The sequence below is a fragment of the Bactrocera latifrons genome, unplaced genomic scaffold (assembly GCF_001853355.1).
Source record: "Bactrocera latifrons isolate USDA-ARS-PBARC rearing strain unplaced genomic scaffold, ASM185335v1 scaffold_3, whole genome shotgun sequence".
Lineage (NCBI taxonomy): Eukaryota > Metazoa > Arthropoda > Insecta > Diptera > Tephritidae > Bactrocera > Bactrocera latifrons.
The window spans coordinates 3398519-3420729 of NW_017536629.1; the positions used below are offsets into that span (position 1 = coordinate 3398519).

Sequence of the window (22211 nt, forward strand, 5' to 3'; positions counted from 1 at the left end):
TTTTTCTTTTTTGTAAAATAACAAAGTTATATAAAAGATTCAAGATATAAACAAATATTTTTCAAAGTCTTGCCTACATTCCGTCGCGAAAGATATTAGTATTAAAATAATTATATATAGAACAAATCTTACATTTTTTCGTATTTTTCGAAGTACTATAATAGACAGATATATAATATTACCTGCAAAGAGAAAGTAGAAAATGATTAAAAAATATATACAAAAAAAAAATATATAATAAATCGCTATTATTATAAGTTGATTGGTTGTTTGTTGGTACTCTGAAAAAAATAAAGTACTTCCAATTAAAAGCTATACTTTATAAAATACCTTTTCTTTAGAGCAGAAAATTCTTACAAAACTATAAGTTGTCCGGTTTGTAATGATTTTTTTGTTTCATTGAGTTATAAAGTTCATGAGAAAAAGAGTCCCTTTAATACATTTTAAACCAATTAGTCCATCATGCAACAATTGGAGCTATGCTCATCCACTTTTGGGATGGAATTATGATGATAATTCACAAGCCACGCCTTTAAAGAGAATATTTCGCACGGTATTGCTGCAAAAAGTGATAGAAATCTAGACAATGCGAGCTGAAGCTCAGCTCTAAAAAAGGAAATCGAGAACCATACCGCAATGAACTCTGTTTAACCCTGGCTTGAGTGAGATCATCAATAGTTGTCATGCAAATAAAAATATGCTTATGAGTTAGCGAAGTCAAACGCACCTATTTTCTGTTTAAGCACATAAAGGCGTTGATTACACATAGAAACGTGATGGGAAAAATTGCTTTGCGAAATAAAATATTCATAAATATTGCCATTAAAGTGCAATTCCTTAAACCACCCACAAGTGGGTGACACATATTCGTCATCAAGTGGCAGACTGAAACACATGTTGAAAGCATCATGCTTATTTAAATTGATAAATATTAATCTGTGACATTATTGGAAAATTGCTTATTTGGCGCGCTCTGTTGCACAGCAGTCCCCATTCACAAATCACGAAAAACGTGCCGCTTGCTGAATGGGAAAATCCAAGAGACAGAGTAATTATGAAACAATAAGAATAAGCATAATTTGCAGGCTTGAGTCACTCTTTCAACATCGCAGCACCATTACTAGCAATTTATGAAAGAAAATAATAATTATTAGTACACCTATTTCAATATAAAAACACCACCATCAGTTGCATATTACCTGTAGACTAGTGTAATCTTAAGACAATTGCAAAGCCAAACCAAAATGCGAAGTAGAGTCGCTAACGCTTGTGGGTTTCTCCGAAAAACCTAAATTGTTTATACGGCGATTTAAAAGAATTAATGTAAAAAAACAATAAAAAGTCAATTGGTTTTATTACACATCTAAAACTGCCTTTGAATTTGCAAATAATTGCAATTTATTGTTGCCACCTAAATGCGGCTGAATTGCTTCAAAATTGTTTCAATAAATATCAATAAAACATTAAAAGACACAATTAACACTTTAAGCTTAACAAATCAATTTGATGGACTTGGAATTTCACGCTCACTTAAAGAACTCTACTGCACCCCACTATGCGCTATAAATACGAAAATAAGTATGCGTGTAAATATGCATAAAAAGGTTGTTTCTGAGCCTCAGCGACGGGCCTCCATGGGGCGCGCGCAAATTGATTGAGTGCCTGTTGGATGAGTGTGCTCTGAACAGATTGATTGAATCGTAGTGATAAGCATTACTGCAGATATTGTTTGTTTATACATATAGAAAATGTTTAGAAATAGAACACTTAATCTAAAAAACTTGAAATTGATAGCATTGGACGCTATAAATGGCAAAAAAATTATCTATAATTGAAATCACTAAATACTTTGTATTAGTTTTTATATTGACATATAGTAACATATGATAGCGTGATTAGAGCAGAATGAAAAGAAGGGAGGAGTCATGCACTCGAAAGGAAGGAAGGGAAAAAGATGTACTTAGCTTATACAATATTTCTTTTAAAAGAATTGATCGAAAATTCATTTAAAAATTGGAAAAAATAAAATACATTTTGCTTGAGATCGCAAAAAGTTTGACTCCTGAGAACCATTAGTAAGGTAGTAAGAAGGAAATTGTATATAACAAGTAAGGAAGAGCTAAGTTCGGGTGTCACCGAACATTTTATACTCTCGCATCAAATACCGTATTTGTGTAAAGTTTTATTCCGCTATTATCATTGGTTCCTAATGTATATATTATACAGAGAAGGCATCTGATGGAATTCAAAATAGCGTTATATTGGAAGAAGGCGTGGTTGTGAACCGATTTCACCCATATTTCGTACATGTCATCAGGGTGTTAAGAAAATATTACATACTGAATTTTATTGACATCGATTGTGTACTTCCTGAGATATGGTTTTTGGTCCATAAGTGGGCGACGCCACGACTATTTTCAATTTTTAAAAAAAGCCTGCTTGCAGCTTCCTTTCGCCATTTCTTCCATAAAATTTAGTGTTTCTGACGTTTTTGTTAGTCGGTTAACGCACTTTTAGTGTTTTTCAACATAACCTTTGTATGGGAGGTGGGCGTGGTTATTATCGGATTTCTTCCGTTTTTGAACTGTATATGGAAATGCCTGAATGAAACAACTGAAATTTAGAGTTTGGTTGACATAGCTATAGTAGTTTCCGAGATATGGACAAAAAACTAAGTAGGGGGCGGGGCCACGCCCACTTTCCAAATAAATTGCGTCCAAATATGCCCCTCCCTTGTGCCAAATTTCAGTTTAATATCTTTATTATGGCTTAGTTATGACATTTTATAAGTTTTCGGTTTCCGCCATTTTGTGGGCGTGGCAGTGGGCCGATTTTGCCCATCTTCGAACTTAACCTTCTTAACCACGAAATACGTGTACCAAGTTTCATCATGATATCTCAATTTTTACTCAAGTTACAGCTTGCACGGACAGACGGACGAACAGACACACATCCGGACTTCAACTCTACTCGTCACCCTGATCACTTTCTTTCAGTTTTAGGACTTACAAACAACCGTTATGTGAACAAAACTATAATACTCTCTTTAGCAACTTTGTTGCGGGAGTATAAAAATTATCGTATTGGGTAGGGAGATCTAGTAGAGTCTCGCACTATCGGTTTTACACACGGGTACGAAATGCATGAACGCGAAGCTCGGACAAAACGATCTACATAGTTGGCAAGAAGGAAATTCAATAGAAATCGCAAAAGAGACTCTAATAAGAGATAATCGCTGATGATCTTATTTGACTAATTTCCGATTTTTCTTTGCCGAAATTGAATTATTTGTCCTGAGAAGTAACCCGAGAGTGAATTGAGGACATTACTATGTTAATGGATAATGGTTATTTCAATGAATGATTATTTCTGAGGAGAGCTACACCTTTTTATTGGCCCAAAATGAAAATTTTTGAGACAATAATAATAATTACAATTTTTCTTTAATAAGGTGAGGTATTTAGACTTAAATATGAGGTCTTTCTGATGTCATTTGGATTAATTATGTTGTCGCTTTCTGATATCTGTTATTATTTCTGAAGTTAAGAAAGTTTAATTCAAAATATATTTATCCTAAAATCTCTCTCGACATCTTTTTATACATGTGGCTGTAAACCAGCTGAAGATTTTATTATAGCCTTTCTGCAAATAAATATAGGAAGTATTAACTCTTTTTTCCTCTTTTTTTATTTACCGTTCCTCTGCTCCTTCCTATAAAACGAAAGTAGTCAATTGTTTAAGAATTATGAAGCTAATTAATGAGAATTAAATATGCAAGTGCATGACGATAAAGAAATAATACAGCAAAACTAATCTCTTGCAGTTTTTTTACGTGAATAAAAACATCAAACAAAACATAGCATACGAGTATATGTATGTATATGTCAGTATGTTGAAATCATCACTCAACTTTTAAAAACCAATTACTAATATATTAATCAATTGAAGATCTTCCCAAGCACAGAAAAGCTGATTGATCGATGAACTCATGCGTCACAGTTGCGCTGGAATTGCACTTTTTAAACACTTCCCAGAAAATTTTTATGTGAAGCTGTAATGTAATGCACCTCGTCATGACTAGTGTATCGCATTCGAACCCATTTTAATGAATGACTGTCAGCTGCATTTGCTCTAAATAATCTCATCTCAAATAGCATTACACCCCTTTGTTGACGCATGATTTTTTATCTCTTATGTTACTGTAAAAACTGTAATCATTTTTAGACAATGAAGTTATTCATTCAACAAGTTATTCAAGTAACTCGCTGCCTTAAAATTTACAGCTCCACGTGTTTGCTTATACACGCATACTTATTCATTAATATTTTGTATTAAACACTGGGTTTGTATTTTTAAACGAAAGTTGTACAAAAAACGTGCACTCATTGTTGGACAATGTGCTGCGGTGGCATGCTATTGGAGTACTCTATAAAAAGGTAGTAGGGGTTTCAGCTATATTCCAGTGTATTGCTACACGTTGTTGTAACGGTCGTGACTGCTCGCGTGTTAACGATAGTGATGCCAGAATATATTATGAAATAGAAAACTGTAGAATGAGAGTAATAGAGTTCACGGAAATTATGTTTCGTTACTTATTGTGGAGTTTGTTTGACAGAAAAATATGTTAGCTAATGACGTCATGAACTAATGAAGTTGAGGGCTACGTTTACAATTACAATGAAAGCTTGACAGCACATTCCCTTAGTAGTTCACTAATTTTGAAGTCTTGAAATATTTAAAAAGTAGTTACAAAGTTACTTCAAGTAGTATTCAGATGTCATGAAGTCGTAGATTTTGAAATATTGGGTAGTCGAAAAAGTCTTTTCGTATTTTGTCAAAAGATGTTGCAGTCATACCAGTTTGTGTCCTGTGCTACCAAGCACATTGTGTCGTACCATATTGTGGTGCAATGATGAGATTTTAAGCTTCAGTTAACCAAAAAAAAAAAAAAACTTAAATTCGGAGAAGCTGCAAAAAACAGTTGTTCAAAAATAAAAATTCGCTATATTTTGGAATTTTTGTTTAAACTAGATAGAATGCCACACAAGCCACCAATGAAATTTGTGAAGCTTGCGGAGACGATGCTGTATCAATTCGTGTAGCACAATAATGGTTCGCTCACTTCCGTTCGGAAAATTTCGAATTTTCGATTTACACTGCTAAAAGTTTTACACTGATGGAACAGTGTCTCTAGCGGGAAAATTGCAAAAAGCTTTCGTCCAAAATGGTGCATATTTGTTTATTTATTTGTTATTACAAATATAATAAAAAAGTTGAAATTTGATTAGAATTTTTTTATTATATATTAATATTTTATCTAAATTGTAGTTAATTCGGACCACTCTATCACCCACATGAAATACTTTTTTTCATGCCTGCTTGGATTATAGTTTTTGCTGTAAAACTAATTAGTTACGAAGCCGCATTACATTCAAACTTTAATTAATTGCTAGCTTTATGGGAACAATTATGGACATTAAAATAAAAATAAAAAAATAGCAATAGCCTAATAAATGAGCAATTAATATTTCCGGGGGCGGAAACCACGAGACCAATTGTAAATAAGTAGACATACTTGCCACATATACATTAGGCATGTATATATAGTACACGATTTAAAAATAACTTCTATGAGTACAACTTTTAATCAGCCATATGGTTTTATTACATAGACTATTTCACAACAACTATTGCATAGCTTACAAGAAAGAACGCGATGAAAGGCTGCCGCGCTTCCACATTCGCAGCGGCTTGCAACTTTTCGGTTTTCCCATTGACCGAAGCAAATTAATGCGGATTTCAGCTGATTCGCTAATATATTTGCAGATAAAGGCTCGACACAGACAATGGGGGCGAGTAGACTTGCATTGCTCACATAATTAACCTAAGGCTTTATAATAATATAAAAATAAATAAAAATCCGTCAGTTGCAATAATTTAGCAAACGATGAATGCAATCCATTGATATTGAGTTCCAAGCACACATACAAATAAACGAACATCCCGTATGCAGAATAATACTTAATAAATAACTGCACACTGCAGCTGACAAACGGTGAGATTTTGACGAATGACAAGTGTCAAAGTTGCTGACACAATGAGACATTACATAAAATATACATATATACAAACGCATACACGAGCATTAAAAATTGATTAAGTTCGTCAAATTATTACACATTTTATTGGCGCTAAATTTCAACGTTAAAAAAATAATGACAAATTTTCCGAGTACAAAGCGCTTTTAATACAATATTTTTAGCTTAAACTTCAGCCCAAACGGGCAGTTCGCCAAAAATAAATAACTGACAGTTTGACAAATAGATTTTGCTCATAGCTACATAAATTATTTGTCAACCTTAGTGAAATCTTGAACCGCGAACAAAGAGTATTTACTTTCGGGAAAGTGCTTGCGTAAAGCAGCGAGCGTGTAAGATATTATTAGCGGGGCGATAAGAACACATAAAAATAGCACGGTAGTGAAAGTAATAAAATAAATATTTATACTTCGTGGCTTATCTGTGAGAAGATGCAGCGAAATTTTACGTGCGCTCATAAAATTAAGTGAGAAAAGAGGTTTTTTGTTTTTTGTAATACATCAACATATATACATACACACATACATGTATGTATACATATTGCCATATAAAATTCAATAATGGTCAGTATTGTTTTTGGTTTGAAATTTTTTTTTGCTATTAAAGGCCCCTTAAGGAGTTACAAGGGTTTCCCTGTGTAAAAACAATTTTGTTCTTTCATCAAAAAAATTAAATATTTTATGGGAACTTTTTATTTTTACAATTATACACCTAGATTAGCAAGGAAATTCTGAAATTTGGAAAAAAAAAATATTTAAAACTCGGCCATTGCGACCTCATTTCCAGAGACACTTTGGAAAAAAGATGCGCTCGTAGGATAATTCCTGACAGGATCACTAAAGTGAAAACCTGCCTTTATGACTTGGACGAAACTAAAGAACTAAAGATTGGATTTTTGACAGACATTTTTACAAAAAAATGAATGTGAAAATCTCGTGACATTTTTGTTTTTATTTTTGTTTTTCAAATAGTTGTAATCGAATTGTATTTCAAAGACCTGTGTAAAGTTTCATGAAGATCGGCTGATTGGTTCTCGAGAAATCTTGCAAACCGACTTCAAAAACACAGTTTCGAGAAAAAGGAGCTTAAAGATAACCCACTTAGCCTAGCCAGCCTCGAGCGCACAAGTTCTCAAAGCTTTATCACTGAAGATATTACTCGGATCAACTTGAAAATTCAGAACAATATTCTAGAGATGTTGTAGAATTTAATATGTCAATAAAAAAAATCGATTTTTTGATACCCGTAAGCCCATGTAACCACTTAACGCGAATGAAAAGTTTATCCACTAAGAAAAAATCATAACACTATTGCAGTTGCGTCAGGAGACACGTTACCACAAGATTGCACCACAAGTGCTCTTCGTTCGTTTAGACATCTGGGGTAGGTTATTCGATTCGTTAGAAACGAGTCGAAGACCGCTATTAAACTATTGCTATTAATTGAGAAAAATTTAGTTTACATAGTCTTGGTCCGTCAGTCTGTCTGTATACATGCGAACTAGTCTTCCAGATTTTGAGATATCGATCTGAGCTCCGTTTCTCTCCAAGAAGCTTTTCATTTGTCGAAACTGCCGATATCGGATCAATAATGCTTATAGCTGCCATACGAACTGAAAGATCAAAATCTAGTTCTTGTGTGGGAACGTTTTTATTGTACAAACTATAGGGTAACATAGCTTCGATGCAGACCAAGTTAACACTTTTTTCTGTCTTAGGGTATTATTGTTAAAACCTCTCTCTCAACGTGATTTGACTTAACTACAGCGTGGGTAGCGTTATCCGAATAACAGAATTTTTAAAGTATGCTTGACTGAATAGACTTAGTATATTCTGAAATTAGGAAGCGCTTAAATCTTGTTAACTGTTTTGAGCTTGAAAATTTCCGTAGATCCATTATAACTGAGATGTGAAAAACCTTTATTTCAAAGTTAATTTAGATTTCCCCCACTAGGATGGTCAAATTCGCCATTTTATTTGAAATGAAAGTAAACAGAAAATTTTAAGTGAGAGAAATAAATTATTATATTTCTTCACCACCAAAATGTAAAAAATGCGTCTATTAACACTTCTTCAAGAATTAGAACCGAGCATTTTGTGGCACGCTTATATCAATTTACCTTTCATATGTTAATACAAAAAATACGTTAATACGAAAAATAAAAATATGATACTCACATTCTTAGCTTTGTACACTCTGGTATATACCAACTTGTTTGAGTTTATAATTAACATACCTTCGATCAATAGAAACTATAAATGCTACAATAATATATGCCATATGTATGTAAGCAGTAAATGTTAATATATCTAACTACATGTGACTAATTGTGTAACTGATATGTAAGTATGTATGAACGTGTGTGCGCCAATAGTCGCATGCCGGCATAATCAGCAGTAACCGCAACAAACCCACTGACGTACTTTAAATGACCGTAGACGCCTAGGGGCGTTTATCGTCAAAGCAAACAAAAGTGCAAAAATAAATTCTGTAAATGGCGATAATTACTAAATGGCAAACAAGTATTTCGTAAATTAATGAATTAATTGCATATATGGACAACATCTGTGGAAAAGTTTTTAACCCAACGATGAAAAAATGTTTTTTTTTTTTTAGGAATGATGTTCTTAAAATTGAAGCCACTGACTCTGAACTTCGTTAACAAACTTCAATAATTTTGACTCCTTGTTGGATCGCATATCTTTCCAAGATGAAGTGGCAAACCTTACAGAAGAGAAATGTCAAAAGGGAGGGAAAAATATGGCGTCGTATGCTGTTCCTATCGGTCTACTTTTGTAATATTTATTACATATATTATATATATTTATTGAAGAACCCTTTATTTTTTCAAAAAATTTCCTCGAAGTTAATCATTTTTTGAAACAGTCCTCCAGCATTTCGGTAAAAATTGCACAGTGCGAAGTGTCAACAGCTTAAAAATAGCTATTAGCCTCCATTTTGACCTTCTCATAAGAGCAAAATCTGCTACCAGCGAAAACTTATTGAGTCTAGGAATGAGGAAATAGTCGTCGGAAGCTAAACCCGATGAAATGGTAGGTCCATAACGCAATTCTCTCAATTGATAAGTTATACAGTTTGATGAAATTCAGAAAACAGTAGTTTCAGAGGGCAATAGATTATTTCTTTGAGATGCGGTGTTTCGGTCACTCCAAACACTTCACATAGGAATATACTGTATTATATTTGTTCATAATTTACAAATATTTTGAAGGCATCAGTTGTTGCGAATGTTGGAAAAGGCTCACGGTAAACCAGTTTTTTTCAAAAAAACAAGCCAACAAGTGATACAAAGTTTTCACAGACGGCTGAGAGATCGTTGAAAACACGCCTCGTTCTGGACGACCTTCGAACTCTTCAACAGATGCAAATATTTAAAAATAGAAATTGGCAGGCAAGTGTAAGAGGGATGCCTAGAGAGCTCAACATCTCACGCGAATCAGTTCGAATGATTTTTGTGTTTTTTTTTAGAATACTATCGAAGAAATAAACCAAAATTTGGTGAAGTAGCGAAATGCCATCCCAAAAACTGCTTATGGATAGTGTTTCAAGGACTGGAAGAATCGTTGCATAAATGTATTACATATGAAATCGAAAAAATACATATTGATGGAAATATATATACAATAATAGTACAATTTCCGGATACTTTTGTGTCATAATATACGGCAAAAAAATTTTTTTCAAAAGCAAAATTTTCATGCGATGATTGCAAAAAAAGTATTTAAAAAACAGCTGCCACTTCTTGATTGAGATTTTGCATGCTCGGTTGTGCGTAGTATTTTAAATGGAGCAATATGTATATCTATGTATGTAAGCGTCTTGGCTTCGTCAAAAACAAATTTCATTTTTGTACCACATATATAGACATATTGACTAACAATTGATAGCAACTTCAAACTGCGTGACGTTGGCGTTAAAATGCAATTGCTGTTGCCACAAAAAAAAAAAAAAAAAAAAAAAAAAAAAAAAAAAAAAAAAAAAAAAAAAAAAAAAAAAAAAAAACAAAGCAACTATGCGAAATGAAAAAGCCATTGGTCCAATAGCGTTGCCACATGTCGGTCCAAAGCACCAACACGTCAGCCACGTACAAGCATAAAAGTATAGCTGCATGCAAGTAAATTCTTTAGAGAAAAATTACTTGAAAACAACAAGCAGAAAATGCAAGTGGCCAAAATATGCTTCTGTGTGTATGTGTATATGTGTGTGCGTGCTGCGCGAACTCCCCTGACCCCACACACATACATTGCAAGCGTTTGAGTAGTTTCATGTGTTGTCTATCCGTGCTACACAGCAGCTCAAAAAGAAGACATAAAAAACAAGAGCAAGCACTAAAAACAAAAACAAACAAGATATCAAAAAAGCCGGAAAGTTTAGTGTAGCTTGCTTGGGATTCACTCTCAAAGCCGAAAATTAACAAAAAAAAAAAGAACAAAAATCAAAAACACACAGATTTCATTCGTCTCGGTTGGGTGCTTCGCTCACTGATGTTTGCTTCGCATTTTCGAAAACTATTATTAAAGCAAGAACAACAGCAAAAAGCATTGCTCTGCACTTCGCACTCCCCGATGATTTGTTTATACATCACCTCAGCATTGGCGTTCCGACATAGTCACAAGGTCGAGTGGGTTTTGGCAATGGCCAGTCTGCTTGTACATGTTTATCATATACTTATGTACATTTATATATGTATGTATGTAGCAGTTTTTAGCATAAATTTTCAGCGGTTCGCTAATTTTCCAAATTCATTTGGAGATTACGCCGATGATTCAATTTTGTTGGGAAAATTTCTCACTCTCCGTTTTTGTCTCTCTTAAACTTAAACTTTACAATTCAATGAAAGTAATATATTATATTCTCAACACGAAAAGTATATTATTAAGAAATTAGTTTCCAAAAAACCCATCTTCAGCTTCAAAAACATTTATGTAAATACCATTTTTTAATTAATTCAACTTCTCTGTCAAAAATAATTACTCTTCAGTTCAAAGCAATATGTTTTACTTGTTTTACCGGCTTCACCAAATTCCCTTCTTTGCTTTTATATTTTATTTTCTTTTATATATATGTATCCATATGGTACATATGTATTTTAGAAGCCGCAAAAAATTTAAGATGTTAATTAGACTACGTCAGATTTTGGCACCCAAACAACTCAAAAAATTCAGCTATTAAGTTCTTGGTTAATACAATAAAAATATAATATAGTAAATTAAATCCAACGAATTTTAAACAATATAATAACGGCTGCAAAAAAATTAGTTCCCAAAATACAAGTTTGAAAGCCATGAAGGAGCAGTTCAGTGCTTGTAAGCGTCGGCGGGGCTTGAAATAATATCAGCATCAAGATTGAGAAACAACGAAAACTTGCCGAAATTCGATACAACTTTGAAATTCAAACAATGTACTCGAAATACTTGAGTGTATTTCTTTCCAAAAATAATGAAGGTAAATGGTTTAATTTTGAAAATTGAAAAAGTGGAGAATGGAAATTGAATGTGATTTTTATGGATATAAATTATTTTGGAAAAATTTTATTTATCCGAAGCATTAATGTTACATTTGTGAAAGTACAAGGATATATGTATACACAATGAAAACTGTATTACTTTATTTTAATTAAAAAAGCAAAAATATCTATTCGAAATTCAGTAAAAGATGAAGTGGCCAACAATGAAAATTTATTGCAGATAACCTTGGGAAGCAAAAGAAAAATAGTATGATGACCCCCAATTGGAAAGGAAGGATAAAATGATAGTAAGAAAAGAAAAAATAAGTTACCAGCATTGCGAGGTCGGGAAGAGGAAGAATGAATTTTCCTTATTTCATCTATATACTTGGTAGTATCAGCTTGGTAGTACCAGCTGTTTAGTGGAATGTGTTTCTACATTTCCTTAAAAAATTTCCCATAGTCACGTTTATATTGAGTAGTCGAAAAAGTCTTTTCTTATTTCCTCCAGTGCTACCAATCTCTTTGTGTCATATCATATAGTGTTGGAAAGGTGAGATTTTAAGCTTCATATAGCTAAAAAAAATATTAAATTCGAGGAAGTCGAAAAAAGTTACAGCTGTTCAAAAATGAGTGAAAATAATTAAGAAATTCGCTATATTTTGAAATTTTTGTATCAAAACAAGCAATGGAATTGGTCAAGTTAACGGAGAATATGATGCGTCAGTTCATGTAGCACAATAACGTTTCATTAGTTTCTGTTCTGGTAATTTCGAAATTTCGATTTACACTGATGGAATAATGTTTCTAGCGGAAAAATTGCAAAAGTGGTCAACCAAAATCGTAAATATTTATTTATTTATTATAATAAATTGTATAAATGTCACGAAATTCTCATTGAAATTGTATTTGATTTGTAAAAAGGTCTGTCAAAAAGCAAATTTTCAGTTTTTTCCTTCATCCTATTCTAAGTTAAAGTTTCAACTAAAACACGCATTTTTTTACTTTAGATTATCATGTAAGGAGTTGTCCTGCCAGCGCTCATCTTTTTTTCCGAGGGGTCAACGAAAATAGTGTTGCAATGGCCGAGTTTAAATTTTTTATCCCAAAATTTGAGAATTTCTTTGTTAATAGGGTATGTTTGCAACAATAAAAAATTCTAATACTATATTGAATTAATATATGAAAAAAATTGTTTTTACCCAAGGAAACCTATTCCTTGAGTTTCATTATGGTACCATCATCTCTCATACAAGTATAGCGTAAGTTCACTCGGAAGTTTTATGTTCATTATATGGGGGAACATCTTTATATTACGTATATGGGAGCTAAGAGAAGTATATGCACGATTCAGCTCATTTTTGACACACAAACACTCTATTGTCAGGAAAAAAGTATCCTTGAATTTTAATTGCATATCTCACACATTGACCGATATTTGCGTTAAGTCAATTATATTTACTGCGGTTCAAATGTTCGGTATCTAGGGGTTTGAACAGATTCTGTTGGATTTGAGCAATAAGAGAATATTCTGAAGGGATTATTCGTGCAAAATTTTGTCACCTTGCATTAATTTCTTTTTTGATTTTTCTACCGGAAAGTGAAAGAATCAAATGAAATTTAAATAAGTGGTATGTAGAAGGTGGAAAGTGGGCTTGGTTACAGTCCAATTTCGCCCATTTTTAGCATTGAATAATGCTATACTGTATGAATGCTCGAAGGATTTTATTTAGTCCCTTTGAAACCTTAACAAGTACGTAAATATTTTAATTTTATATGATTTAAAGTTTAATAAGTTTCAAAATTATTCGTTATGTGTGATCACCCTAATGCCACATTGGTGTGATATAATTGCAATATTTTCTCACCGGCAAATTCTTATTGTTCTAAGTTGTGCTGAGTTAAGCAGCTCTTCCACTTTAATTTCATTATATAATAAATAAGTGTAACTTCATGCATGTATATTTTTGTTATTTCCTTCATTCCATACATGCAAACATACTTCCTGTACATATAGTATATGTTTAATTTTTCAACCGTTTTGCGTTCTCAGTTAATTGTTTGTTTGTAAAAGTAAGCACGCAATGAGTTGCAACAATGTATGGAAGGTGTAAGTGCTCATTAGCTCAATTAAATTGTACCTTTTTCATATATGCTTTTCATGTGGGTACAAGTAAGAAATACCTGTACAAATACACGCTGAGAAATTGAAAGAGCAGGTGACAATGGATTTTCAGGGTGGCTTGACTGAGATTTATTTATTGTGCCTTGCAAATTTAAACTTCAACGTTTTTATTAACTAAATGTGATGGCACCCTGTTGTTGCAGATTGTTAAAAGAGTTGTAAGCTGTCAGGCTGAATGTCAAATTGTTCAGGTATTCTTATTTGTACTTGTACGTAAAATACTTTGCTTAAAAACATTTATTAGAATAAAGAATTAATGTCAAATTAGGAAATAAAAGTAATTGATCTTCAGACTAAGTTTCTCATATTTCAAAAATTTATTTTATATAATTTTATAAATTTCCTGCTCGATAAAAATGGTTTCTTAAGACAAACAAAATTCACCAGTTAATACCATTTAAGTGGTTAGGTTTACGAAAAAATCGTAAGAGACCATTCTGTAGAGTATTCGATTTCTTACCAAATCTATGAAACTACGAAGGGGAAGGGAAGGTTTAAAAACGGCGCTCTTAGCTTAGTTAGCCTCGAGCGCACAAGTTCTCAAGGCTGTATCTCCGGAACTAGTACTCGACTCAACTCTAAAATTTAGGACAATATCTTAAAGGTGTTGAAAAATATAATACAATAAATAATCAATAATAATTGGTATATTTTTGAGATTCGAAAACAAATTTTTGATTTTCGAAGCTGTTTTCGATATACGTTGAAATTATCGATTTCAATCTTTAAAAAAAAAAATTGGTATGTGCCTTATCCAGAAAAAGCTTGAATTTCTTGTCATTATATATTCTAATAATCCCGATGCTTTAGTTGGTCTGATTATGTTAAAAATCAAGTCTTTTGGAATTAAAAGCATATGTTTTTCACATTTTAGGTTATTAGCAATCTACATTCGCTTTATGGAGAAGAATATGTTTCTATTCGTAAGCCCTTTGAAATTCACGAATCCAACACCTTCATTTTAAACATATTTATATATACATTTTTCCCGCATGGCCGTTTTAGTAATCAAGCAAGTAATTTATTAAAAACACAAAACAAATGAAAATCATGTGTTATGTCTTCCTCAAATATTGACCTTGAATTGCAGCGATTTTCAATAAAAACAAAAACACTGAAATTTCTTGCTTATCTTAACGCAATTGTATAGAAGGGTAGTGATAAACAAATTCACATTAAACATTTTTGGGCAGCTATAAACGACGGTAGTTCATATAATAAAAACGAATTTTTTAAGCTTTCGACTTGAGCAACGAAATTAACACAACATTTTCAAATGCCGTAACAAAATACTTTTTTACAAACAGAAAACATATTTATGGCATTTTTTAGCGAGCCAATCAAATGCTCAATTTATTTAAATACAGATTTATTTTTGGGCATTTCAGCTAATGACAATCATAAGTTAAGTATAATTTAAATTTATTACTTTATATGCCGAATTTTATTACTTTACTAATACCATGTTCTGCAGAGAATATAATTACTACTACATATATATAGATATATATACATATATATACAACTTTACATTATTATACATATAATATATATAACTATACACATATTTAGTTATATATGCGAAGCCACAAGCTCCTAAATAAATTGCAATTATTAATTAATGCAATAAATCTGTCACAATTAACACGATATTTACTTATTTAGCATATGCTAGGCATACCCAGTAGGAAATTTAAGCCAAAATTGTGAAATGTGCCAATTGGGGAGAAACTTGCATATGTATTGAAATTTATAGCAACCTATACATGATTAAGTATATGTAAAGGATAGAAAAGATAGAAACTAATTTTTGGCATTTAGCTTATAGTCCCAAAACAAGAAATATAGTAATATATAAATAATTCATAACAACGAACAACGGTAATGAAGTGCTCTAAAACTAAGAATCTACGTACAATTTTCTAAGATAGCTTTCAATTTCATATAAACCATAGAGTTGCATCTACAAGCTCATGTCTGCGGTTTATTGGCTTAACTCGTTATAAAACAAATACGCCAAAAATCAAAGAACGTTGAACTTTTCAATCACTCCAGAATCAATTTTCAATCAACTTCCAGAAATGCTCAAGCTCAATGGAGTTTAGACTCGGAGATTGAGGAATCGTTCGCAACTAGTTTTTTACATTACACAAAAGCCAGATCTTCACATTTTGTTCAGTATATTTAGGATAGTTATCTTGGATCCAAAACTCTGTTCCAACCGAGTTGCTGAGTACCTTTATCTTACAAAATTTGCTTATATAATCTCTGGTCCCTTATGGAGTGAACAAATTTGAGGTTTCCAACATCGTTGGCTACGATACAGTCCCAAAAAATAACATCGCTTCCACCATGTTTCACACTTGATACCATATTTGCTTTTTTATACGCCTTTCACTTTTGCCTCCGTATTGTTTCTTCCCTTGTATTCCGAAGATGCAAAACTTGCTCTCATCTTTAACAATAACACCATTCCAAAATTTTATAAAATAAATTCAAAAACTTCTGGATACGTTTCGTATTTCCTGATAAATTTGTATTTAAAGTTATTTTTACGATTTTATTAGCGTTGTACGCAGATTTATGCGCCCAAGTGTATACATATTTTATGTGAAACAGAGTGTCAATGGCCAAAATTGCAAGACTATAAAAGAATGAGTAGAATAAAAGGCGCGATATCGTTTGCGTACATACATACATACATATATGTATATGTACACCAATTTTTAGTCAGTAAAACAAATTTGGTTTGCTGCCTTATTGAATGGAAGCAGAATTTGTTGCGAACTTAAAGCGAACAAAGAATTCATTCTGCTGGCAATGCGAATTTCGATATCAATAAAACACTAAAATTATATATGCCATATATATGTACATATATGCATAAAAATTTATATAGAATCAGCTCACTTACTTTGTATACAACGCCACCACAAGGCAAAGAACTAATGATATGTTCACATTACAGCGTAAGTGCTTAATTCTGTAAGCTTTAAGTGCTTATTTCATCCAAAAATATTCACAATCAAGCAGCTTGATCCGAATTATTAACTCCCTACATTTTTTTTTTAATAACAAGTAAAAATACCTACCATATTCTGGACAAGCTTCGACCTTTTCAACTGATGGAAATATTAAAAAAGTGAAGGATATGGTGCTTGGAGGTCGTCATGCCAATGTTAGAACACGAGAGCTCGACATCTCTCGCGATTCTGTTCGAATGATTTGGTTTATATTTTAGCTAAGAAACGCGTTTAGCTCGACGCGTCCAGGCAAAGCAGAATTTTTTTCAAAAATTGCACTGTAAACTGGTCTCTTTGAACATTTTTGATTGTACGAATTCTGATCCTATTCATTGCATTACTGTCGATGAGACAGTAACAACAAGTCAACAATCATCGAAATGGAGGGAAAAAACGAGCCGAAATCAAACAAAACACGCCACGACCACTCAAAAATCGAGGTGATGTTCATTGTTTTTTTCGATATTCGTGGTTTGGTGCATTATGAATTTGTTCCGGAGGGACATACGTTCAATAAAAAATTCTTATTTGGCCGTATTGCGGTGTTTGATGAGAATATCCGTCGAAAACGGCCGGATTCATGGATTTTACACGATCATAATGTACCATCGCATCAAGCCACAATTGTGACCGAAATGTAAGCGAAAAAAAAGCACCGGTTTGGCTCCGTGTGATTTTTGCTTGCTCCTTAACTAAAATTGCCGCTCCGTGGAACCCATTTTCAGTGACTCGAAGGACAAAGAAGACTCCCTTAAGCATTACTTTGAAGGCGACAAGATAAATTTTGGTGAATAATTATATATTTGGCATTTTGTTATTATTTTCTATAATTATTCAAAACAGAAAAAAATATTTTCGATAATTTTTGAAAATTTTTTATGCTTATGCTTGTAATTAAATTTTTGTCGGCATTGGAAAAATTCAAATACATAAATATATGAAACCACAAATATAAAATATATATATTCATTAATGTACATATACAATTTTTTTCTCTTTCTAAAGAACACCTCTTCTATGACCTCGTTCCAAAATAATACTTGACTGCACAGGCCATCGATCGACAAGTGGCTGCAGCATATGCACTTAAAAGTGCTGATGTATGCCGACATTTGTATACAACTAGATAGCAATTATCATTATATACGCACGTAGATTTATCGGCAACCTCGTTTTGTTTTGCAGTAAAACACAGATAAATATAAGGCAAGATCATTGTACGAGCATTTACGCGCCACAGATGAAAGCAATGAGCGGCAACATTCAACTTTTTCAGTGATGACCGATTGCAAGCATGCATTGCAGTTGTCATAATTGTTTGCAGCGAATTCATTGATTCGAAACAGATTGAATTCATTAAAATGCTGATCAGTTTTTACGATCTCCTGTGCCAATGAAAGCTAGAATCTGCCAAATATCGCTGGAGGTGTCAGATACATTTGGCATGGTTGAATATTTCTTGGAATGGTATAATGTAAATAGAATTCATAGAATTTACCGACAAAAAGCTTTTAAATAAAAACAAAAACTTGCTTACTTCAAATTCGTCTAAAAATTTATTTTAAGGGGGAAAAAAATGGAAAAATTTTCATGAAAAAATTATTTGTAAAAGTAACGCCTTCAAACATGAGTTATATCCTTTAAAACTCATTGAATATTTCGATTCTTCTGCAATCAAACTTATAGTAATCACAACAAAATTCGTATCAAATAAAGGAAAAGATATTCAAAAATACTAAAACTCAAAGCCTCTATAAAGAAAAATTGCAAAGTTTGAATTTTACCAAGGTTTTTTTTTTCTGCCCAAAATTCTTTCATAACTACTTTCTATGTAATATTTTTCCGTCGATTTTTCGTAAAGCAGTGTAATAAAATTTTGTTACACAGTGAAGCCAATCTCTCGCATAACGCTCTTCTAAAATAATTCAGAGTTATTATACTCTCCCATTTCTGGTGAGGCGTGTGTTAATGTTCAGACCACCAGATTCATGCTCAGTTTAGGCGAGCAGCGCATGAGCTGTAAAATCAGCAGTGCTCACGCTCGCATGTGTCACTCAGCGTCTGAGCATAAATAAATATTTGACTTTTGTTCGACGCAAGACAACAATAAATATGTATATACTGCCGTACAAACACACCCACAACGGCTTACATATGTACGCCGAGGCAGATATTGCAGATAAAAGATACTTTTCTGCACGATCGTTGTTTGAGGAATGATGAAAAAAACTCGTGTTCTACTCGTCTCTGTACCCACCTTTGCCGTCGCCGTTTTTGATGCAGCACCAATGAAAGTCGGATGCTGTATTTCAAGTAGTTCTCGGAAAGGCGCTATAAATTACGCTGATACGAGTATTTTGTACTTTCAACTCGCGCAAAATCACACAAAGAAATTTTATAATTTTTGTATTTATTAGGTTTCATGCGTTGCGCTATTTCACTTTGCTTTCAGCACGCCGACAAGCTGCAACGGCGAGCTCATGCAGTATACACTTTTGCACAGTGCGCCGAGTAATAACTAACGGATTTCTTTTTTAACACTTGACCTTTTTTCGTGCTGAAATTTACAGCGCTCTTTGCACACACACGCACACGCACACCCATACACAATTCTATATATTTATTCGTTAAGATTTTTGGTATTTCTTTTGCGCGTTTTCGTGTAGCGTTGTTAACGCTTCGTCTTGCCTTTTCGCACTGCTCGCAGCGCTCACCGTTTGGATCATGACACGCGAATTCTTTCTCACATTTTTATGCTTGGCACAACAGGCAAAGTGGCTTTTTTGTTGAATATCTGGGTTCTCTCATTTATTTGCACGGCGTCTGGCCATCAATGAGCACCACAACCTGTTTGGGTAGATCGGTGGGTTTTAGGTAGTTAACGGGTTGCCACGCTTATACTCGTTATTTGTTTCCAGCGTTAACAATTTGGCACAAAATATGTTGGTTCTATTCAATCTCTATTGATGGGTTAAATGCCACAAATAACGGTTATTTAAATTGAGGAAGAAAACGAACATACGCGATGAAAAGCAAAAATTAGCATAGATTTAATTAGTTTCCATTATAAAGTCAAATCGATTAATTATGTCCTAAGATTTTGGTTAAACAAGGCAATATTATAATATTAACTGATATTTTATTGATCATTGTTGCCTTGCAAAAATGTGGAAAAAATTAAAACAAAGAATAAACATTAACTTCGGTTGCACCGAAGCACAAATCACAACTCACTAATAAAAAAATATGCATTACAAGCCCTTTATTCCAATAAATAGTTCAGTTTCTATGGCAGCTATATGCTATAGTGACTCTATTTGAACAATTTCTTCGGAGAATGCCCCATAGTCAACACAATAATATATGCCGAATTTCGTGCAGAACTTTGTAGGAGCAAATCCCTCTCCATGTTTGTTGACTTGCAAAAACTATGCGTTTACATAACGACCACTTTTGTAGAATACAATTTGATTTAGTCTATCATCACGGGTATTTTATCAATCCAGTATAGCCCCTTAAGCTCCACTTCTCATTTTCAAAAAATAGATTTATACATTTACTCTCTTTTTACTACACTGTACTTGTTATAACACTTGACTGCCACTACACTTCTTATAAACGAGTTTGCTTTAGAGTTCAGTAAAAATCCAAAGCTCATCTTTAAGAAAGCAGGGTTAACCGGTAAATAATAGGACAGAGCTGATTAAAAAAAAAAAATGTAAACCAATCGTTACAATTCTTTAAAAACTTTCAAAATAGGCTCCTCTGCGTCGATGCAGCACTGCCAGCGCGGTTTCCAAGCATTGAAGGCATCACGAGAGGCGTTCTCCAGAATAGCTTTGAGAGCCTAGGTGCATGCTGCTTGGATCCCCTCTGTAGTCTTAAAATTCTTGCCTTTCATCGGCATTTCCTGCTCCGGGGAACCACATCTGGGCTGTGGGGCAGCTGGGGAGAAGAACTTCCCCCTAAAACTTGGCGTTGACGGTTTGTCCAAGAGGAACAAATCCATGGTGGACGATGCCTTTGATGTCAAAAAAGACAATGAGTATCGTTTTCACTTTGGATTTTCTCATTCGTCCGGTCTTCAGCAAGGACGAAACACACAACTTCTTAGTAAAGAAACATCTAGGTGAACCTGCATGATCATATTAAACGTATCTGTCGCAGTTACCGAGTTTCAACGCTCACCTCTGCTCTAACGAACACTGAAGGAATAGTTCGCGTGTGTATTCGACTCAGCTCGTCACGGTGTTCATTTAAATATATATTTTATTGTGGCAAGCTAATAAATTATTCTTTAGAAATTTCATGACCTCAATATAACTCAATATACCTTGTTCAGGGTATAATAAAAATAAAATAGAAATAGGGACACCTAAAAGATTTTAAAATTTTGGATGACCCTAATATTTATTTATACTTTAATCAGCACGAAATTCCCCAATAAATATTTTTAAACCACATGTTTCTAACTGATAAGCAAATTAACCTAGTCAAAAACTTTTTTTCTTTAAAATAAAGGAATTGAACTTATATATTATATTTTAAGCTTTTGAAAGCATATTTATGCATATTCATACATACATATGTAAATATATATTTTAATTATCCAAAACTTTTACTTACTTGATGAGTCAATTCTCTATATCTTCTTTTTTATTGGTGTAGACACCGAATACCGAAAAAAAAACAATTCTCAATTTAGTAGTAAGTATATAAATTCATACAAGCGTGCGTTTGCGCATGCGTTGCGTTTTTACATCTTGCTTGTAAAGTCGTTATGTTCGGCATATGAGTCAATAACATGTGGGATTGCCTGATTAAAAATTTAAATGAACGAAAAAACTACAATACATGAGGGCGAGCAAAGTTCAAGTGCGATATTTTAAATGTAAAAATAATACACCGCAAGTTGAGTCAACGCATAAAACTGATATAAAATGTTACATAAATATATATTTATAACATTGTGCAATTATTTGAATGTTTATTTAAATGCTGTTATCACTTTCGCCTCACCAGAGAATTTTTATGAATATATGTATGTACATTAGTCGACCAAAGCAACCATTTTACACGATTTAATACTTGTTCTCTTAACGGTTTTTTGTAACACATAAGACTAAGCGAAGTAAATGTAGAAGCATAAAGATGACGAGATGAGAAGCAAAGTCCTCTCTCGACAAACAAAAACCAAACTCTATAAGTCACTCATAATACCCGTCCTGCTTGGCAGAGGCTTGGACTATATCAACAACGGATCAGTCGACGTTGCGAGTTTTCGAGAGAAAAGTTCTGCGAAAGATTTATTTTCCTTTGCGCGTCGGCCACGGCGAATATCGCATTCGATGGAACGATGAGCTGTACGAGATATACGACGACATTGACATAGTTCAGCGAATTAAAAGACTGCGGCTACGCTGGCTAGGTCATGTTGT

The 22211-nt window shown here is 33.2% G+C and overlaps 2 protein-coding genes across 2 annotated transcripts in view; one reads left to right on the plus strand and one right to left on the minus strand.

The window, feature by feature from the left end:
* LOC108970483 overlaps nucleotides 1-19456 on the minus strand; it is a 55186-nt gene extending 35730 nt beyond the window's left edge. The window contains exon 1 of the mRNA XM_018935909.1: nucleotides 19031-19456. The gene's annotated coding sequence lies outside the window, so the exon portion shown is untranslated. The remainder of the gene's footprint in view (nucleotides 1-19030) is intronic.
* LOC108970484 overlaps nucleotides 1-22211 on the plus strand; it is a 70551-nt gene that overhangs the window by 40953 nt on the left and 7387 nt on the right. The gene's annotated exons all lie outside the window — the stretch shown is intronic.